General features: G+C 37.3%; 1 protein-coding gene and 1 non-coding gene across 2 annotated transcripts in view; both read left to right on the top strand.

Moving 5' to 3' along the window:
- Positions 1–21,895, top strand: part of GRIP1 (glutamate receptor interacting protein 1) — a 614,867-nt gene that overhangs the window by 222,893 nt on the left and 370,079 nt on the right.
- LOC116667850 lies at positions 4,081–4,187 on the top strand. Its single transcript, XR_004324904.1, has one exon. It is a non-coding gene; the product is annotated as a U6 spliceosomal RNA (small nuclear RNA).

Raw genomic sequence — 21,895 nt, 5'->3', positions numbered from 1 at the left:
TTCCCTGTGCTATAAAGTATAAACTTGTTGTTTATCTATTTTATATATACTAGTTAGTATCCACAAATCTCGAACTCCCAATTTACCCCTTCCTACCCCCTCCCCACTGGTAACCATAAGTTTGTTTTCTATATCTGTGAGTCTCTTTCTGTTTTATAAGTAAGTTCCTTTGTGTTCTTTTTTTTAGATTCCACATATAAGTGATATTATATGATATTTTTCTTTTTCTTTCTGGCATATTTCACTTAGAATAATGATCTCCAGGCCCATCCATGTTGCTTCAAATGGCACTATTTTATTATTTTTTAAATCAAAACTACAATGAGGTATAACCTCACACCAGTCAGAATGGCCATCATTCAAAAGTCCACAAACAATAAATGCTGGAGAGGCTGTGGAGAAAAGGGAACCCTTCTACACTGTTAGTGGGAATGTAGTTTGGTGCAGCCATTATGGAAAACAGTATGGAGATTCCTCAAAAGACTAAAAATAGACTTACCCTATGATCCAGCAATCCCACTCCTGGGCATATATCCAGAGGGAACCTTAATTCAAAAAGTTACAAGCACTCCAGTGATTTTAAGGTATCAGTGGTACTCAGTGCCACTAGTCACATAGTAAGCATTCAATGAATTCTTTGTTGAAAGAACCAATGAATAAAGGGAGTAATATATGCTTAGACATTCAGTCCACAGCAGTGAAAAGGACAGGTTTGCCCTTGAACTTACAGTTAAGTAAGCTGATGATTACAAGTTTGTGCAAAGAGCAGCTGTGATAGCGTTAATGAATATTTTCTGCCAGTTAAACTTTGACAGTCATTACTACACAAAAATAATTGAATTTTATTTCTTTAATAATGCATTACAGAAGAGTGCATACTTAGATATCCTTGTCCATAGGTGGGCTTTGAACAGTTCAATTTTAACTGTGTCACTAAAATAGCTACATCACTTCTTGAGAGTTTGAATAACCTACTGCTTATGGAAAGAAGTTTACTCAGTGGTGCACCAGAGATATGAAAGAAAAGTCAATATGGATATGGATAACTGACTTGCAGCACCCACTAGGATTAGATGCAAATCATGATAAAACTAACATCTTGGGTTTTACAGGATAAAGCTTCTGTCCTGGGGAGTAGAGTGTATTGCAACTTTAAAGAAAATTTCTTTAGTTCACATCTGTCAGTTTTAATGTTTAATTAGTCAAAGAAATTTTATCCCTGATGTAAAATCTGCATCAATAATTTGCCTTTTCAATAATTTGTAATTGGAAGTTATTATGTGACAGTTTTAAAACTTAATAAATAAAAATGCAACAGAAGGTTCTCACATACTAAGTGGGAATTTGGCATCAAAATTATAAAGTACGTTACAAGTAGGGTTTTTTCCTATGTGTTTTAATGTTGTATCTTTATTGCATTTACTGAGTGATAAATGCAGATGACAAATGAAGGAGCAGTATTATAAAGCCAAGTATGTTTAAATAAAGAAAGCTTTCTCTTTATGTATAATCTAAAAATGAAGATAAATACTGATAAATACAGTGGTTACCCAGCACGCTATAGCACTCAATCCTCATTTAATTTCCAAACCCTTGTATAATCTGATGATTTCTTCAATGAAGATATTTTCTTGCTTTCATTGAAACTGATGCATTGAAACTGATGCAGAAAAGAAATTTGCCATTAACAAATGAAAGCGGAATCAAGCTTCTAAAGAAATTTGAATGCAGGAAAATATACTCATTATTTTTAGAAGGCTTCTCCCTTGAATAATTCTTAATTGGGTCTCTAATTTGATTCTGTCTAATCACTAATTATTTGTGTTGTTTATTAAATAAAACATAGAGCCACCTGCCTAAACAGTAATACATACAGCCTAGGTTTGCTAGTCTGCAAATTGGTGAATAAACTAAGCCAATTCATCCATCTGTGAAATACTTCAAGGTCGACCATCCATTGGCTACAAGATTTTGAGTTAAAAAGACAGTGGAGGACAGTGCTTTCAGTTTGATAATGTTTGCTTACTGAGCGTGAAATGAAATTTAACTGTGGCATGTCTGCATTTGTAAATTTATTGTGGTTGTTTAGACTTCTAGCAAAATGAAATGTCAGGCAGTCATTCTGAGGTTCCAAATATATTGGGCTTTAAAGTATTTGGATATCTGAGATTCTTCTTTTCAGTATCTAAAGACTTTTCCTATTTTTTTCCACCTTGTAAAATTAATTACTATATTCAATCAATAGCTATGTGTGGAAGAAGTATATGAGAGTTTAAAAAGTAAAACTTAAAAATAATTTACAAATTTGCAATCCTAAATGTGCGATCTGAATATTATAGGTGTTTCAAAAATTTGCCAAGGATCAGAATTAGTATTTTCCCTGAAGATGTAATGTAGATAGAAAGATTTAGACTGGAAAGTCTCTTCTAGCTGCAAGATGTTATTATTTTTATACAGCCAGATGCTTTCAAGTGATGAAGGAAAAATAGTGTGGATTATGAAGTCCTTACAGGTAATTGTGGGAATTCTTAGGATCTATTTAAGCACCATATTGATGGTTCTGAACAATGTATGACCGAGTGGCTTCTATTGCCTGGGAATTCATTCATACTTCCTTCTGCCCTCCCTCTCTCCCATACTCCCTTCCCCCCAATCCCCCCTCTGCCCTCCTCCTTTCCCCCCAAAGTGCTCCCCCTCCCCTTCCCTTTCCTCCTCCTCTCTCTCCCTCCCTCCGTTTTATCCTTCCAGGCTATGAGAGAGCAGGAAAAGTCTATTTTTAAATGGCATACATTGTTTGTTTATTTATGTTTCTTGGTTGGTTGATTCATTTTACCAGAGCATTGCATGTCAGAAAGCTTAAGGGTTTTTGTTGTTGTTTTATTTTTTAAACCGATTCATTTGGCTATGGGAACATTTTCTTGGTATTTAAAACAATATCCTATATAGTCTCACTTCTTTTTCGAGTGGTGATGACTAATAAAAATTCCGCTTCTTTCCTGTACGTGCTTTGCCATATCATTCACCTTAGCTTCTTGACCTTTTCCTCTTACAGCGGTTCCTTAGAACCCCAATTCTAGCTGTCACTTACAGGCACGCTAGTCTGGTTTGCTATCAAAGTTCGTATGAGTTGTTGACTTTTTAAGAGTTGTTTATGCAACTTGTATTAACCTACGTTCTTGCCTCTCCACTTTCGTAATTGAACCTTTGGCTGGTTCATTCACTTATTTGTGCATTTATTCGCTCAATTATTCCCTTCTTACGTGTTACACACTCAGTACTTACTAAGCAGTGGGTGTGCCACAGGAGAGGGGAAATTCAAAGCCATCTTTCTGCTTGCAGTTAGCTTTAGTTGTAAGTGAAAAGTTTGAAACCATTAGCTTAAAAGGGCTTTTGGAATGTCTATAGCTTTAAAGTTTCATTTATTCACTCTGCAGAGTGTATTTAGCACCGGTGACATGCAAACTACGTAATCCATGCCTGTGCCGACCAGTCATTAGAACTGGCCCTATTTTATATTCCTGCTGGCTGATCTTGGTGTTTAATACACTTTTAGGAAGGATATTTTAAAGGCCTTTATATAATTTAACTAGGATGTTTCCATGAACCTTGGACAGTATGTGCTCATCTCACACTAAATCTGATTCATTCCTTCGATAAATGCTTAACGTTTGTCTGTATTGCCAGACACTGTTCACACCCGTGAGACAGAGCAGTGTCTGTGAGGGTAAAGACCCTCCTCTCGCAGAGATCCTCTCCTAGAAGAGAAAAAACATAACATACATGTAAGCACAGCACGAAACAAAGCAATTTCCCACAGGGAGAAGTGACAGGGGATGTGAGGGAAAGTGACTGGGGGGCTGTATCACAACGGAAGGATCTGGGGTGGCCTCACCAGGAAGAGACAGAAGTTGAGCTGAGGCCTCAGCAATACAAAAAGACCCGTCCGTGCAGACATCTCGGGGCACTACCTCTGGTGCAGAGTGAACGGGAAGAGAGAGGCCCTGGGCTTGGCATTTTCCCAGAGACAGGCAAAGGTCCCTGTGGAGAGTAATAAGAGCAGAAGCTAAAAATGTAGCAGGGGTGCTCGCTTCAGCAGCACATGTACTAAAATTGAAATGATACAGAGAAGATTAGCATGGCCCCTGTGCAAGGGTGACACGCAAATTCATGAAGCGTTCCATATTTTTTAGCACAGGGAAATGTATACAAGATCTTGTGCTGGCTCACAGCGGGAAAAAAAAATGTGACAATGAATATATGTGTATCTTCATGTATAACTGAAAAATTGTGCTCTACACTGGAATTTGACACATTGTAAAATGACTATAACTCAATAAAAAAATGTAAAAAAAAAAAAATGAGGTATCAGGAACCAGCTCAGCTTGGGTTTCAAAAGCCCTGGTAAGGGTTGTGGAGTTTTGTTGTATGTGCATTAGGAGCACATAGAACTCATTGCAGAGTTTTAAGAAGGGAAGTGACAGGGTTTGATATATGTTTAGGGCGATCATTCTGGGTATTGTATGGAAAATAGAGCAAGAGTGAAGTAGGGTGCCTAGTTAGAAAGGATGCTGGCTGGCTTTGGGGCGGCAATGGAGTATAGGAAGGTGGGTCGGTTTGGGATACATTTTGAAGGCATAGCTGATAAATTGGATGTGGGTGGTCTAACGGAGAGGAATCAAGGGTGACTCTAGCTTTTGGTTTGAACAAACAGAAGGATGATACTGTTGACTAAGATGGGAACTATGATGAGAGGTACAGGTTTGAGGGCTGTGTCTAGAGTTTCTGACCTTGTTATCTTGGAGATGCCTATTATGCCTCGTGGTAGGAAGCTGAATGTAGTTAAGTGAATCTGGAGCTTAGTAGGGTCGTAGTATATGGGTGCAACTATAAACAGAATAGCATTCTCCTTTTATTTCATGCCATAGTAAATTAACACAATTATAAATTTCACTAAGATACTTTTCTGTGTTTATTTAGCCTTACTTGCAGCATCCTCCAACGCTGAGATACTTAAAAGGCATATGAACTACATACTTGTTCAGTATACTGTGTACCCACGTAGTAACATTGGTGCAGAAAAAATTAATTTAAGCACCTGCTGGATATTATGAACACTTACAAAACTTATTTGGTTATTTTCAAAGACTTAGCAACAAACTCTACACTTCTTGTCATTCTTGAAAAAATAATATATATATGTGTATGTGTATATATTCTTTTTCATTATAGGTTATTATAAGCTTTTGAATATAGTTCCCTGAACTATACAGTAGGACCTTATTGCTTATCTATTTTACATATAGTAGTTTGTATCTGCTAATCCCAAACTCCTAATTTATCCCTCTCCTACCCCCTGCCCCGCTGGTAACCATAAGTTTGTTTTCTGTCTGTGAGTCTGTTTCTGTTTTGTAAATAAGTTCATTCGTGTCATATTTTAGATTCCACATATAATTGGTATCATGTGATATTTGTCTTTCTCTGTCTGGCTTACTTCACTTAGTATGATAATCTCTAGATCTATTCATGTTACTGCAAATGGCATTATTTTATTCTTTTTTATGGCTGAATAGTATTCTATTGCATATATATTCCGTAACTTCTTTATCCAGTCATCTGTCGATGGACAGTTAGGTTGCTTCCATGTCTTGGCTATTGTAAATTGTGCTGCTATGAGCATTAAGGTGCATGTATCTTTTTGAATTAGAGTTTTCTCTGGATATACATTCATTCTATCTTTAAACATGTATTGAACATCTATTCTGTGTCCAGTACTGTGCCAGAGACCAAAGATCTAATTGTCAATAAGATATGGCTCTTGTTTTATGTACCTCCCACTCTAGATAGAAAGACAGATTTTAAAAAAGAATCCTTTTAATGTAACATGAACTGTACTAGGTGAATCGGCAGTTGTACCCTAGTCAGCATACACTAATACAGCTGCATTACGAGTCCCTCCCAAATCCAGTGGTTTACAGCAGCAATCATTTTTATTCTCTTGATCACTGTTCTGCAAGGAGTTTGCACTTGGGTTAACCAAGGCTGAGTCCAACCTGGCAGCTCTGCTTCAGGCTGCAAGACATGTGGGCTTGGCTGCAGCAGTGGCCTTAGGTCCACTGCACGTCTCCCTTTCAGGTCTGTCTCCCTGTAAAGAGGCAGTGGCTTCCTGGGCATGTTCTCTTGGAGCGTCATTGGGAAGTCATGACAGCAAGCCCAAATTCATGTTTCTCATGCCTCCACTCACATCCCTGTCTTCTCCACGACCTGTTAGCCCAGTGGGACTGGACACAGATCTATTTCCACTATATAACAGCTCTCCCACTCTCGGTGAGCAAGGTTAGGCGAATCTTGTCTCTTTGGCCATCATTCCATCAGTTATTCATTCATCCATTTATTCATACTTTGTCCCATCTTTCATCCATTCATCAGACAAATAACACGTTCTCCAAGCTAAGGATACAAAAGTGAAAAGGAATCACTACTGCGTTTAGGCAGTGGTCTCAAACTTTTTTGCACTAAGGGAATTTGAAAATCAAATGTATTTCCCTCACAGACTTTTAACTTCACATCTAAAGCATTTCATCATAATTTTCATCATTTTTATATTTATAAAATAGATCATTTCTAGCACATTATAAACTTTAAATCTGTAAGATCATTCATTTGCATGTATGCAGTGACATTAAAATTCTATAGCAATTTGTTACCATCATCATTTCAAAAATACTGTTAAAGCAGAATAACTCGTGAGGGGCAGCAGAGCATGATAGTTAAGAGCATAAACTCTAAACCGCCTGGTTTATTATTAGGAGCTTATATGTATTTTCAATTATCTATGTAACAGTTGTATCATCTATGCATTTCATTTCAGACTAGTAAATATTCCACCTTCAGCTGTGAGAGCAAGTTACTTAATTATTCTGTATCTCCTTTCTTCATCCATGAGTAGGGATCAAATGACATTACCAACTTCACAGAATTGTCAGGAGGATTAAATGAGTCCATGAAGCTCTTGGAGACTGGCTCATAGCAAGAGATGCTTAAATTTGTTGTTATTACTACTACTACTACTACTACTACTACTACTACTACTACTACTACTACTACTACTACTACTACTATTATTAATTAATTGGCTGAAAAGAACCTTGTAGGAAACAAGAGCAAAGGAAATTAAAAGTCATAAGTAAATGAAACATATATTTATAATTTTCCCTGAAATAAAACAAAGACAGCACAACAGATAATAAAAAAATATGCATACCATTTTACATATCTCAAATTAGCAATAATGGCTACCGTGCATTAACTAAGTAGATTTTTGAGTCCAGGGACATTGTGAAGGGAGGAGTTACTTTAAAAGAGGCAGAAGCAAAAGTACCATCCAGGTGCAGAAGAAGAAGCCTTTACTCTGCTCCAGAGTAGATAGCTCTAAGGCTGAGTCTTGTGGGATTTCTGGAATCTGGTGGGAACTTCAGGTTTGAATGTTGGTAGGGGAGAGGGTTTAGAGGGTCTGGGAATGATCTCTGAAATGTTTTCTAACACGGAAATCTTGTGAATCTAAATTCTTAAAAAATTTATGTTGGTAGATTATGTATGTTTTGTTAACTAAGCTATCTGGGCATTGCTATCACAGGAATGCAACAAAAGAGATTTATTGAGCATTCTTATCTGGCAGGAACAACGAATGTCTCTCTGTGAGGCTGTCTCCTTACACGCAGATATCTATGCCTGAAGAGGCTTGGGAATACATTTACTAGTACACTGAAAGCATTTTACTTCAGGTTCTAATATGCCCTGTTTGGACCATGAGCTATTGTTTGCTATTTATTTATTTTTTTAACAGTGAAAACAAGTGTTTTCGTTACTTAGATAAATGTGAGAACTGGAGCACTGGTTGATTGCAGGGCTGTGGTGACTTTATCTACAATGACTTAATTCTGGTACACCAACAGACAGTGTTCTCCTTCTAGTAAATCTAAGCGTAGTTACTGGCAGAATAATGACTTAAATGCCTAGGACTCGGTGTGAAGAACTTATTTTTAATTTAAAGCATTCATTTTGAAACTTAGTTTCTCTCAAATTTTGTACAAATTCATGAAGAGCAAGAAGATTGGAAGAATTGATATTATACCATTCATATTTCTTAGGGTATTACCTGTCTTTGAATATCAACCGCTGAAATACCTGAGTGATAAATTAGTCTTCACAGTTCAAAGTGTCTGAAACATGGAGAGCAAAGTGGGGGTGGGGGTCTTACAAGACACAGGAAAAATTCCAAGGGTAGGGCAGCATTTGCTTGGTTCATTTACCATTTAGCTCTGCGGTTGTCAGAAGAACCAACCTAAAATGTCCCTACTGGAAATTTATAGGGACATTTTTCTTTTAAAGGAGGTGCTGGGGATTGAACCCAGCTAAGCATGCATTCTACCACTGAGCTATACCCCCATCCCAGGGACATTCTGGATTATCCCAATGCTGGGCAAGGTTGGAGGGAAAGAGGGGGCTACCAGCATTTTGTAGATGGAGGCCTGCAGTGCTAGAAGTACTGAAATGAGGAAGAAACTCTCACAAAGTGTCCTGCACCTGTACAACGTTCATATATCTATATGAATAAATAGTACTGCAAGTGAAAATTTATTTAAATTATTTGAGCCTAAAGCTAATACTGTTATGCAGAGGGACATATACTGTATATAAAGAGGCATAAATATATTTTTAATAGATTTTATTTTTTAGAGCAGTTTTGGTTTCACAGCAGAATTGAGCAGAAGGTGCAGGGATTTCCCATATACCTGCTACCCTCACACATGCATAGAATTCCCTGCTATCAGCATATCCCCTGCCCTGAGTGGAACATTTGCCCCAAGCCATGAACCTACATTGTCTCATCATTATCACCCAGAGTCTATAGCTTACATCCATGTTCATTCTTGTTGTTGTACTTTCTATGAGTTTGGACAAATGTATAATAACATGTACCTACTATTATAGTACCACACAGAATAGTTTCACTGCTCTCAAAACCCTGTGTGCTCTGCTTATACATCCTTTGCTCCCCCTTAACTTTTGGCAACCACTGATCTTTTTGCTGTCTCCAGAGTTTTGCTTTTTCCAGAAAGTCATACAGTTGGAATCATACAGTATATAGCCTTTTCACATTTGCTTCTTTCACTTAGCAATATGTATTTAAGTTTCCCCCATGTCTCTTCCTGGCTTGATAGCTCATTTCTCACTAGTGCTGAGCAATATTCCATTATCTGATGTATCATAGCTTATTTATTCACTTATCTGCTAAGGGACACCTGGGTTGTTTCCAAGTTTTGGCAATTGTGAATAAAGGTGCCGTAGAAACCCAACTGCAGATTTTTGTGTGGACGTATGTTTTCAGCTCCTTTGTGTAAATACCAGGGAGCACAACTGGTAAATTATATGGTAATAGTATATTTAGTTTTGTAAGAAACTACCAAACTGTCATCCAAAGTGGCTGTACCATTTTGCATCCCCACCAGCAATGAATAAAAGTTCCTGTTGCTCCACATCCTTGCTAGCATTTGATTTTGTCAGTGTTTTCGGTTTGAGTCATTCTAATAGGTGAATAATGGTTGTCTCATTATTGCTTTAATTTGCATTTCCTTGATGCCATATGGTGTGGGTATCTTTTCACATGCTTATTTGTCATCTGTTTATCTTCTTTGGTGAGGTGTCTATTAAAGTCTTAGCCCCACTTTTTAATTGGGTAGTTTGTTTGCTTATTGTTGCATTTTAAGAGCTCTTTGTGTTTTCTGGATAACAGTCACTTATGAGATATGTCACTTGCAGATATTTTCTCCCAGTCTGTAACTTGTCTTTTCATGCTCTTGACATAAGGTATTTTTCACAGTTTTAATATACAGTGAACATACTCATTTTTACTGTGGTGTCTATTGGTGACTCTACCCTTTTTCTTTGTACGTTGTATGGAATGTCTTCTGATCATCTCTTAAATTTGAAATTGTTCATTAGAAGTAGGTGCAAGGATCTATCTTCTGCTCAGTGTCCTCAGATTGACAAAATACCTATTGTTAAATATGTATCTACACATATTAAGACATTTTATGTTGAAATTATGCATGCATGGGCCACATGACCTATAAATTTCATTTAGACTACTAAAAGGGCGTATTACAAATCATTTGCTACAGTGAAGTGGCGTTGGGTCTGACAGGCTTACCTCCAGAGACCAGGGTGTTTTCCCTCTCTGCTACCTTCAGTATGTCTGAGCGTCTTCCCTATGGTCACATGGAGTCTGCCTCAGTTTTTGGCATCCCTTGCAAACACCAAGGCATCTAAAAGGGCCAGACTGATTTAATGTCTCAAAGACTTCTCTGATAGACTGGCTGTCCCATACTACTACTCAGAAAATACTATAACCATTACTCAATCTAAACATGTAAGGAAGGGCCCCAGTGATCTAGTGAAGACTGTAAATCGAAGATTTAATCTCAATAGTTGGTCTCTTCCTTTTTTCCTAGCGGGGGATGGAGAATCTACTTCAGAAGGGCATGGAAACCATGTAAATGCTATTCAGGCAATTGCCTACTTCCCAGGAAGAAAAGAATTAGCTATTTTAAAAGTATTTGCTAACATATATATTTGCTGTTCTTGGTTGAAGCACATTTTGTTGAATAATTCAATCTGTTTTATTTTCCCATTTTCCCATGTGAACAAGTTTTTTTCTGAGACATTTAATTTTATAGTTTAGTGAACATTAAGCTTAACTAAAACCAATTTGTCATAATAATCTGCTTTCTTTACATGAAAATACAAGAGAGCTAAAATTTATCTTAAAGAAATTGGTGTTTGCGAAGTGGCAGGATAATACCTCAACCAAGGTTCACAAGAATAAATGCCTACAGGGGCCAGGTGGTAAGTGAGTGAGAGAATTGGGCCCAGGGGAGGGGACTGTGGCTAAGTGGAAAGCACATGTTTATTTACGGATGGAAGTCACCACTCCGCTCTAATCAATAGTTGCCATGTTGGAACCGGGCCCAGAGTTGCCAGATCTTTTGACTTTTCAAGAAAAAAAGTCAAATGTCTCATTTATTTGTGAAATTCCTGACTCTTAGATGTTGGCCCAGTTAAAAAAAGAAAACACCAGTATGCACCGAACAAAACACATTTGTGGGGTTACTCGTTCCATGAAGTGCCATTTGCAACCTCTAAACTGTCCCATCTGCTTCGACTGTAGAGTGCAGTGACTGGGGAATAGCACCGCTTCCCAGTGTTTGTGTTATGAGGTGAAAGAGTGATTCTCTACAGAGACAGTAGTGGACCGAATGGACTTGAACTCGACTCCACTAATTTGCCCATTGTCGTGGGGAATTAGCTAATTGTTGCATGGCATCAGTCCTTAAGATTTTAGGTTGCTAAACATGGAGGATGTAGGATAGAATTTGGGAAAAATTCAGAGGTTTGGGCCTAGGAAGACTGAGGAAAGGATCCTGTCCTCGCGCCCACCCCTTGGGCAGGACAGCAGGTGTCTTGCCTTCTGTCTTTCAGGCTGTGACACATACACAGTGCTCCCGTTCCCTCACATCACACATGGCCACATTGCTTCATTTTTTGAGTCCCAGGTAGACCTCCTCTAAATAGCAGGTTCCCTGTTCCTGCTGCCCACACATCTGGGATTGTTTCAATGGGCTGTTACCTCCTCCACGTCACCGTGCCCCTCCAAGTATACTGCTGAACTCTACACTCTACCTCAGCACCACCAAATCTCATCTTGCGTAATATTGTTGTCATTATAACCACATACCAAAGTGTTAACTTCTCAAATAAAATCCCTCAAAACTCGGAAAATAATAGAAAGGTGCTTAAGCATAATTTTTGTGTATTTCTGAAAACAGTTTGGTACGTAGGTAACTTTACTTTGCTTTGGTTCCTGAGAAGTGGTTGCTTACCCTGCTTGGGAAACTCTCAGTCTCTTCAAATACTAAAAGTAAAAATCAGTAAACTATAGTGGAATGTTTTAAGATTGGTTTATGCAAAAATGTATTAAAGCATCGTCTATTCTGTAATGTCAGCCATTTCAGGTTGAACTGGGAGCTAATAATATAAATCTTAAATAATGTGGACTCCACTAATTTAGGAGTTCTTATAATTCTGGTGTAGTTGGGTAAAATTTTTTGCCTGCATAATTTCTGGAGGACAAGTGTATTGGACAAATCAATTACATAAATCAGGATATATTAAAAAATAAGTCCCAGTTAAAAATGAAAGTCAACAACTATTTTCAAACTCCATTTCAATTGCAGACATACATATGAAACAGTGAATCACTCAATGCAAATAGTTCTTAGATAGACAAGATAATCTCTGAATTTGTATGAAAAAATTACCTGGTACTAGGGAATACTTGGCTGTGTTACCTTCATGATCTTGGATAAACCAATAAAACACCTTTGAACCTTGTTTCCTCATCCATAGAGGTATCACCTCATTATAAAGATTGTTAGGATTAAGTGAAAGGAACAGCTATGTATTTCTATTATCCTTTTTTTAAGAGACCAATACAAGATCTAAACTCCAGATCTTTATATTTTTAGTTCACTGTTTTTAAACTCTTCCAGTTTATTTTGGTTGAGGGAGTCAGAATAATAAATGATCTGAAACCTACAGACAAATGATTTTTTTTGTTTAAAGATGTTCGTAAAACATTTTATAGTATCTTTTTGTCAGCATCGTTAAGTTTCTGTTTCTCTTCTCAGGCTCATTCATAAGGCATTTTTAAAAAAGGAGATATCTAGGAATAGAAGAAATTCATGTAATCATTGAGTCTAACTTTACACATTTCAGAGCTGAAATATTCTTGTTTGATGAATTTTTACCTCTTTGAGTTAATGTCTCCCTACTCCATTTTTAGCAATTAATATCTGAAAATAGAGAACTGGAAAGCTAGAAGAGAGACAGATTGCCTGCAAATCTAGGAACAGATAATGCAGAGTGCAATCACTTCCCTCTGGGATGTTCCTACAAACTTGAGATCACACAGATATTGAACGAACTTCATAGAGGAAGAAGCTTTTTTAAAAATTACATTCCTGGGACTATGCAGCTGCAGAATATTATTAGTTTAGTCGGTAATATGCTGACATGTTTGATTAATTATATTGTAAACAAGTTGAATTTTTCCTGGTGTTAAAAATTCATATTCATTTAAAGACCTGCAAAAGAAACCAGAGAGGAAAAGATTAGTCTTGAATAACATTGACCTGTCTAGACTTCAGAGTACCTCTTCCGTCTAGTCTGAAGTGTTTCTGATTGTCCTACTTAAAAAAAGGGGGGGTGGGTTGTGATTATAGAGACAAAGAAGGAAAGGGTGGGAGCATTTTTCAAAACTTCTCTCCCTCCTTCCATCTTCTCCAAGAAGAACTAAATTTTATTTTCTGTTTAGCCCATTTGTTTTCATACCTTTTTTTTAAGTGTAACAACTCAGCTAGATTTATATTTGAGTTCAGTGTAAGCAGAGTTGGATTTTTTATATTTCTTTCTCCAGAACCATGCAGTTTCCTTTATTTGCTGATTATGGTATGCTGTTACTAAGCCTATGAGAAAACTCTCTGTGAAGTGCATTTTAATATTTAGATCAAACAGCGATTGGAATACATTAATGCCCAGTGGGTAAGTGTGCCATTTGAACGCAGCTGCTGAGCCTTCTCCCTGCTGCTCCAATTAACACATACCGCACACTTTTGTCAGCAAGAGGCAGTGCATATGGATGAAACCACTTTGCAGCTCATTAATATGATATGCAGGAGAGCACAAAGGGTTAATCAGTCTGCCCGTCGCAAAACAATAGCTTTCCCAGACGTTTCCCTAGCGCGTGCTTTGCCAGAAAGGGAGCTAGGCTCTCCTGGGTGAGATTAGCAGGTGTGTAAGAGTCGGTTGAGTCTCTAGCTTTGGTTTAGTCCATTGACTAACAAGTTTCCCCGCCCCTCTCTTCTCCTACACCCCCGCCCGTGATGATGGAGACATTGGATAGTGAAATTCTAGTGCTGGGACTCCTCGCGTCTCAGCTGAATCTCTTGTTGAACTTTTTTGGTTTTGTTTAGAAGCTGTTTGAAGTCCAAAGCTTTGCTGTTTATTTTTTCTCTTAGTCTTTTATTATCATTTCACTTTCTCCCTCTTTTCCTTCTTTTTAAAAAATTCTTTCTAAATTGCACACTTGACAGTTTATCGAGCAGGATAAGAAATCTTGTCAAGGTAAACCCACATCGCTGTTATTTTTTCCTCTCCGCTGGCTAAAATCTCTGCATTGGTGGTAGCACAGAGGCAGATGGAAGGGTAGCGTCCCCAGCCCCAGGTTTGGTGTTGAGCATTCATGCTCCACCAGCTCTCCAAGCAGCTGGGCTGTGGCTCCGCTCTGGTGCTGGCTGAGCCAGGCTGTGCGGTGAGTGAGAGATGGACCGCTTCCTGGGTTTTGTCAAGCAGATAAGAAGATCTAGGAGAAGAAAGGGGAAAAAGTACCGACCAGAAGAGGATTACCACGAGGGCTATGAGGATGTCTATTATTACGCTTCAGAGCATTTTCGAAGTAAGCGCTCCCCTCCACCCTCCTGTTCCTTTTCCCATGCTGGGGCTAACAATAAACCCTGTGTGGAGCTTTACTCTTAATTGCAAAAGGTTTTCCAGATGGTGTTCTCTGTGAGCTGTCTGTAAGTACTGAAGTGCTACATTTTGCTTGATTTGTTGCAAGAATAGCTATCAGATAGCATCAAGATGGTATAACCTGCCCAGATCTAGACACATGGTTAATATTTTAGGTGCAATTAATTGATTATGTTAGCATTTTAACAAGCCAGTCAAAAAAGTGTCTTGCAAGCCAGTGCGGTCTGTGGGTAGAATATGTTCTGTTGTAATGGTTGTGTTTAGATAATTGTGTTTTCTTTCTGATTAGGAGAGGCCAGTTCATTTGGAAGAAATAATTGTTCATGTTCAAGTTGGTGCTGATGATTAATGTTCCTGATGCGGACTTCTAGATAGTTATCTCTGATTAGTCCCCGGTGTTGTTTGTAGAAGGAAGTTCAAATGCTTTTTTTCTGATGCATGTTCATAATTTTACTATTAAATTTAAGGAAGTCTTATTTGCTGTCAACTGGAAACAGTGATACCTGTAGAATAAAATGATATAGCTATATGAAGAGATTTGCAAATGAGCCTCTAAACAGCAGAGAATTAGAATTTTTCTTGTACTGATCATTGCTTTAAGTTCCTGGTAAGGTTTAGACTTGTCCCAATAGATTTAAAATGTCCAGAAATGCCTAAGGGCGCAGAGAGAAAGCAGCTACATGCTGAAGTCCCTGAGGTTTAGGAGGTTATCCTAAATGGGGGGCATGGCAGTTATGCATGCTCTGCATTTACAAAATTAAAAATTATTTATTATCGTCTTGAATAAGGATCTTTATAAACTGTACTTCAATTCTAATTCTTCCTGGCCTTTTGACATCTAACCGTGAATGTAGACCATTTACAACCTCTGAGTGTTGACTGACAAGTAATTTTGATTCCATTTCTGTGGTATTGAAATCCAAGAGAAGTAGTTCTAAATGCCAGAAATTTTGTTGTGATTGATGGAAGTTGAGGGCTGAAAATGCATGTGGTGGCAATAACACAACAATGCAAAATGATAATTCTTTGCTATTTGATTGCATAATGTGGCTGTGTTGCTTTTACAGAGTAATTCCTGAGTTTTAGACATGTTTCTCTTTTATAATGCTTCTACATGAATAATCTGTTCTATTGCAGGGACAGTCTATGTTTCCTAAACTCAGTTTCAGTTGAATTTAACTAAGATGTATGTCACACCAAAAAATACTGTCAGTTTGCATGCATAATTCTGAAAACTTGGAGACTGGAAAAAACCAGAAGCTTAGGAACTTTGAATTATCTTGGTGTTTGTACATTGTACACATTTCTTACAACCAATATATATTGAGTCAAATTTCACACCTCCTTGAGTTTACATCGTGATGTGTTTGTACAGATAGAATCAAACAGTCTCAAGTACCTACATCCTACTAGTTTGGGTAAAAATTTAAAAACAACGCAGATACTTTGTAAGTTTATAAAATGTGCCTACAAGGAGAAATATGTATGGAGGTATCTAAGAAATATCCCCAAACTAGAGTTAGGAGAATGATAAAGCAAAAGCAGTAGTCTTCATACATTAAGTGCAGTAACTTAAAGAGAATCGTGTCTTATCAGATTTGTCAAGGTCATGCTAAGAATAAGATGCTAAACATCAAAAGTCATTTGCTTTAGAAGCAAAACTGACATGTTTTCCCCAGTGATTTATCAGAATGTAATATATGTTATGTAATATATAACTTTGTGGAGTTAGATGTATATCAAATCCGCAACTTCAGACTGCTACATAATCATCTAGACACGTCACAAAGGGCTCAGGCCCTTTCATCAAATGTCAGATAGCCAGGACTTTTAAAGAAGCCATGTCATATAACATAATGACCTCTCAGTGCACCTTTGGCTTCAGTTTCAGAGTCCTGTCTGAATTGTGTAGGAGAGACATCCCCTTATATTTTACAGCTATAGAAAAATATTAAGAGTGGGACAACCTTAAAATCAGTCCTCAGATGGGTAATATGGTTGAACTTAATTTCATTTACAACATATCTATTTTAATTAGTCTTTGGCATAATTTGAAAGTTTTATGCCCAGTGTTTCCCTAGATGCTTAGAAAAACTGTTAGCACTGAGACTTAAAACTTGGTGAAATTTACTGATGACATTCAGTAAATAGAGTTAATGGTATAAACCAGAAGTGTTATTATTATTTTTATCCCTATTGTTTCTTTCTTGAAAGAAACTTACATGTCTGTTTTGTTAATTTACCCGTGGTTCAGATTATCACAAGGACTTTATACATATAATAATGAAAAATTGAGCTAGAAAGACCTTCCCAGAAAATTCCCTGATAAATCTGTTCTTTCTTTAGTACATTCTGAAGTGCTTACTGGCATTTAACTTTATTCTAGATAATGTCTCTTCTATTGTAGGGTTCTGGTTTTGAATTTTACCATCTTCTATTTCGTCTTAAGTACAACACAGCTTATAATCTCACGAAATGCCAAAACTTGAATTAAAATGTCAGTCGGTGTGATGCTATGAAAGAAAAGTTATTCTAAAAATGGATGATTTTTCTGTAACTCTATCATAACTGAATTTAGCAATGATGATGATAGACTGATTTTAAATCTTCCTTGATTTTATGTTGACTTGATGAATGTCATTATGCATCAGATGACCATCTTTAGTTTTTTTAATCTGCTTTCCCCATTCATCTATCCTTTCATAAGTCTAGAGTTAGAGTTCAAATAAACTAAACAAATGCTTTGGGCAAATCGCTACACCTTTCTGGGTTTTTGTTTCCTAAAATGTGACATGAGGTGGATTTATTTCTTAAGATTTTTCAAGTTCTATAACTTTATAATTCTGAACTTTGTTTTATTTTCTGAAACAATTCAAGTAAAGGTATCGGCTGAAGAATTTGAACAAGGATTTAAACTAAAACACTTACCTGTGTCTGAGGGAATTGTTTTTCTGGCAGGAATCATCAGTAAGGAGATTCTTGTTTCTTTAAGATAATAATCTATATTAAGGAATTTTGGAAAATGTTTATAAACCTATGAAATTCTGAACATGTTGGTAAGTTCTAGACCTCATCTTTTATGTAAGATTATCTGCCAAAAACCACCATTTACTCTGAAATTCTCACATGGATGATTCATTTGGTATTTCTACTTAAGAAAACCTGGCACTGATTACAAAACTGATTTAATAAACCTTAAAGTAACAAAAAGCTGAAAAAGGATCCTGAAATTCAATTTCATAATGTTCAATGCTTTTATTTGTTTTTCCCTAAATACTGAGTTATAGCAATGCCGTTTCAAAGACTCCAGCAGGTCATATTTTGATCAGTCTGTCATACAGAAAATAAACCTTCTGACCCTATTTAATGTATATTTTAACACTGGATAATATTCAAGTTCTAAGACAGATAAACTGCATTTTATAAGAATTCTCTTAGCACTGTTCATATCCATGATAGAAACCCTGACCTGCTGTTGTCCATGCAGGACAAGGTTATTGAACTACTTGAAAAGGAGAGATTTATCTCTTACAAATATGAAAGTTATGTGAGCGACTTTCACTTATGGCCCTGGCACCTTTTTGCACATGTGTGATGGGTTTGAATTAGGCATGGAGTTTCTCCAGGGTAACCACTCTTCTCAGGTTTTCATCCTGCCTCACCTGGCCAGGAGAAAGATGTGTGGGAAAGCTGCTCAAGGCAGTTCTTAGCGACCCATTCACCATTCCCACTGAGGTCCTTTCAGGAAAACCAGAGAAAGCAGGAATGTGAATATGCTTAGAACTTTTGAAAAAAGTGTCACCTATATTTACAGATAATTTTTTGTTCTTTTGTTGTTGTGATTGTTTGCCTATTCTGATAGACACTGAGCAACACTTGTGTGTATATAAGATCACTGTTAGCTAAGTTACTTTATTAGACAGTGTATGCATTTAAAGTCTCTAGTTAGCCAGTCCAGGTTTTAAATTGCCTGAGATGTTCAAACTGCATTTTAGGAAGGCTGCTCACTTTCTTTTATTTCCCCAAAAGATGTCCTGTGTTTGTTCTTGGAGAAAAAACCATTTTGGTAGTGGGTGTTTGTAGTGTGATCATTTTTAGGAATTGGTGTAATTAGTTCAAGTAGTCTCTTCTCACTAGTTTCTTTTACAAGTTTGTCTGTTTGTAAATTCATGTCACCACATCCTCTCTGCTTCCTGGAAGTGACATTGAATCAGATTCTCTCTCTTGATCAGTGTGCCATGGGATAGAATGAGAACTTCTACATATTCTTTGGAAAGATGACTGGTCCCTATTCCTCAGTGTGCAAAAGCTGAACACACAATCACAGGGGCAGGGGGGAAGAAGGAAGAAAAGGGAGAAGAGGGGGCATTTCATAGTCATTCTTACCTCTCCAAGGTTTACAAACATCACAGCCATTTCTTTCTCTGTTAAAGACAATGATCATCTAACTTAGAAGGTCCTGGATGTGAAGTACTAGATGATTCAAACCTTAGCTGTATTTAGTTTGATTCATAAAATCCTAAATGAGAAACATCGATTATGTAGAAACAAGGCAAGCTTGCTTGTTGTATGACTGCACTGCTTATTTTCCTTTCCTAAGAATTGTTTTCCATCTCTAGTGTGGTTGTTTGGTTGAAAATTGCTTGGCTGCCATGGTCCATTTATCTGGGGCATTTTGTATCATCAATTTTATTATCTCAAACTATTTTTTTCCCACATGGAATAGGAATCTTAAAGTTGAAAGGAACCTTAGAATCTGTTCGTCCAACCTGAGTCTTTTTTTAGATGAATAAACTAGGATGCAAACGAGGTAAGTGACTTATGCAAGCCCCCACCCATCCTGCGGAAGGCAGACCTGATAGAGAGAGTCTGTTCTTCCTCCTTTATTCCACACTCATCTTTTAGTTCTCTGATGACTCTTCTCCTGATATTTAAGGGCTCAGATCCACCTACAAATGAATTAGAATTTTAATTTCCCTTGTAGGTGACTTTATTCTTTTGACAGTGGGTCATCTTATCTTAAACTAAACTCTTGAACAAAAACTAACTCAATATAATACTATGAGTCAAATTAACATAGTGTCTTATTTATAGATGATGCTAATAACAGTGATTGTCATTAACTCAAAAAAAGAAAACAACCAATGATATTTTTTATATCACCTCCCATTTGCTCTGTGGTTTGTAAATACAGTTCCTTCTGCCAATGAATATCCTTTCAGGAGACTTAAAATGGCATTAGTCTATCAGGAATATTAGAATTAGGAGGACCCTTGGATTTCAATTAGGGAGGCCTCCTCTTCAATATAGGAAGTCCTTTCTCAGCATCCCTGCTATATGGATATCCAGCTTTTATTTAAATTATTCCCATATGAACACATTCACTTCCAGACAAGGCAAGTCATTGAATAAGCCTATGTCTCTTTTAAACAAGCTCTAAGTTTTATGTCAAGTTGTTTACGCGTTCCAACAAATACAATATATGCTCAGATTTTTATCTTGACCCAGATAAATGCAGACTCCATTAGATTTAATGCGCAGTAAGATTTCAGGCCTCCTCTCTATTCATATCACTCTTTTGCCGATGTAACATATGGTATGTGGAGGTGAGTAATTCCTTCAGTGCTATTTTTATTTTAACTATACAAACCCAGAAGAGCTCTGTATTGGGTCCACATCCATTTGGTAATTTTTCTTTTTTCCTTCTTTTCTTTTTTAATTTCTAAAAGGTCACCAAACCCCCCACTTATTTAATGAGAATCATATTCTAATGCTTTGTGTTTGCACAATGTAGGGGACTTCTACTTGTCTGCCCTGAAACTCTTTTCTTCCCCCTGGGAAGAACAGTTCTCATATTTAAAATATCCCTGTTTCCCCTCCAGTTTTGTCATTATTGTTTCATCAAAACAGACATGATTCTATTATACCATTTCCTTGGCTATGGTGATTGATCTGGCAGTGGACCCATAAACCAGTTTCAAAATTCAACTCAATGCCCTCTACCACATTGGAAAAAACAGTCTGGAATAGGAGAGAATCAAATCAACATGTAAAAGAGATGGGGATAAAAGGTCAAGGGACCTCTCACAGTTTTATAGTTACTGGTCCAGACCTTGGGGTCTCTTGGGCTGCCCAGATTGAAGTTCACATAGCTAGAAAGGACCAGAACCAAACTTGGAACTCAGGTCAGCTCATTTCTAGTGTGGTAATGTGGGTAATTTTTTAAAATTTGGAAAATATTATTATTGGGTGTTTTCATTTGATAGAAATAAATGCCAGAAGTAGAAGATAGATTCTCTCAATTAAAGCCTCCTCCCCCCAAATGTAATTCTCTTAATGGAACTAAGGAACTCTGTGACTTAGAGAAATCACTTGGTTCTCTGTGCTTCTTCAGGATCTTATTTGTAAAATGAGGGCACTACATCCCAGTGCAGAGCACCAAGACCCTCAGAGAGGAACCATTGACAGGTCTAGATGCAGTAGCTAGAGCTGTGTCTCTTAGGGCGTCACAGCCAAAGCAGCTGGAGGAGGGAGAAAGCCAGCGGACAGATTTGAGCAGAAGACATGGCTTTTCTTAGCAGCATAACTGTTGTGCATTTAACATTTTCTGCCCTCACTCTCTAAATCTTATTTGAGAGAGGGCCACACAACTTCCCCATCCACATCTCCCCAGAGTTCTGCCACCAGTATCTACAGCTATATAAAAGAGTATTTGGATACACACCAGGCAATTCTTTCTCATCAGGATGTGCCCCAAAACTAGGTGCTTTACAAGATCAAGGGCAGGACAATGAAACCCCCAAAAGAACATGCATGTGTGTGTGGGTGTGTGTACACCCACACACAGAGACACAGACACACACGGGACTTATATAGATACTTGTGAGATCAAAAACAATACCCTTTCCTTAAAATGGTATCTGTTTCTCTAGGCAGCTCGTGCCCTGCTAGTTTAAGGATATGACAGGATGAGACTACCTAAGTTGGAATTCTCTCTCTTTTTTTAAACATTTTTTTTATTGAGTTATAGTCATTTTACAGTGTTGTGTCAAAGGAATTCTCTTTTAATAGATAAGTGAACTTGGCAAGGAAATGCCTGTGCCTCAGTTTCCTCATCTCTGAAATTGAGATGGGTCAATAACTACCTACCTCTTTGGGTTATTGTGAATTAAATGACATAATACAGCACTAAGTGCCTGACACGTAGTGAGCACTTAGTAAATGTTAATAGAAGAAAGCCTTACTCATA

The sequence above is a fragment of the Camelus ferus genome, chromosome 12 (assembly GCF_009834535.1).
Source record: "Camelus ferus isolate YT-003-E chromosome 12, BCGSAC_Cfer_1.0, whole genome shotgun sequence".
NCBI classification, from domain to species: Eukaryota; Metazoa; Chordata; class Mammalia; order Artiodactyla; family Camelidae; genus Camelus; species Camelus ferus.
The sequence above is the reverse complement of the archived record's forward strand: the minus strand, read 5'-3'. Positions and strand labels throughout refer to the sequence as shown.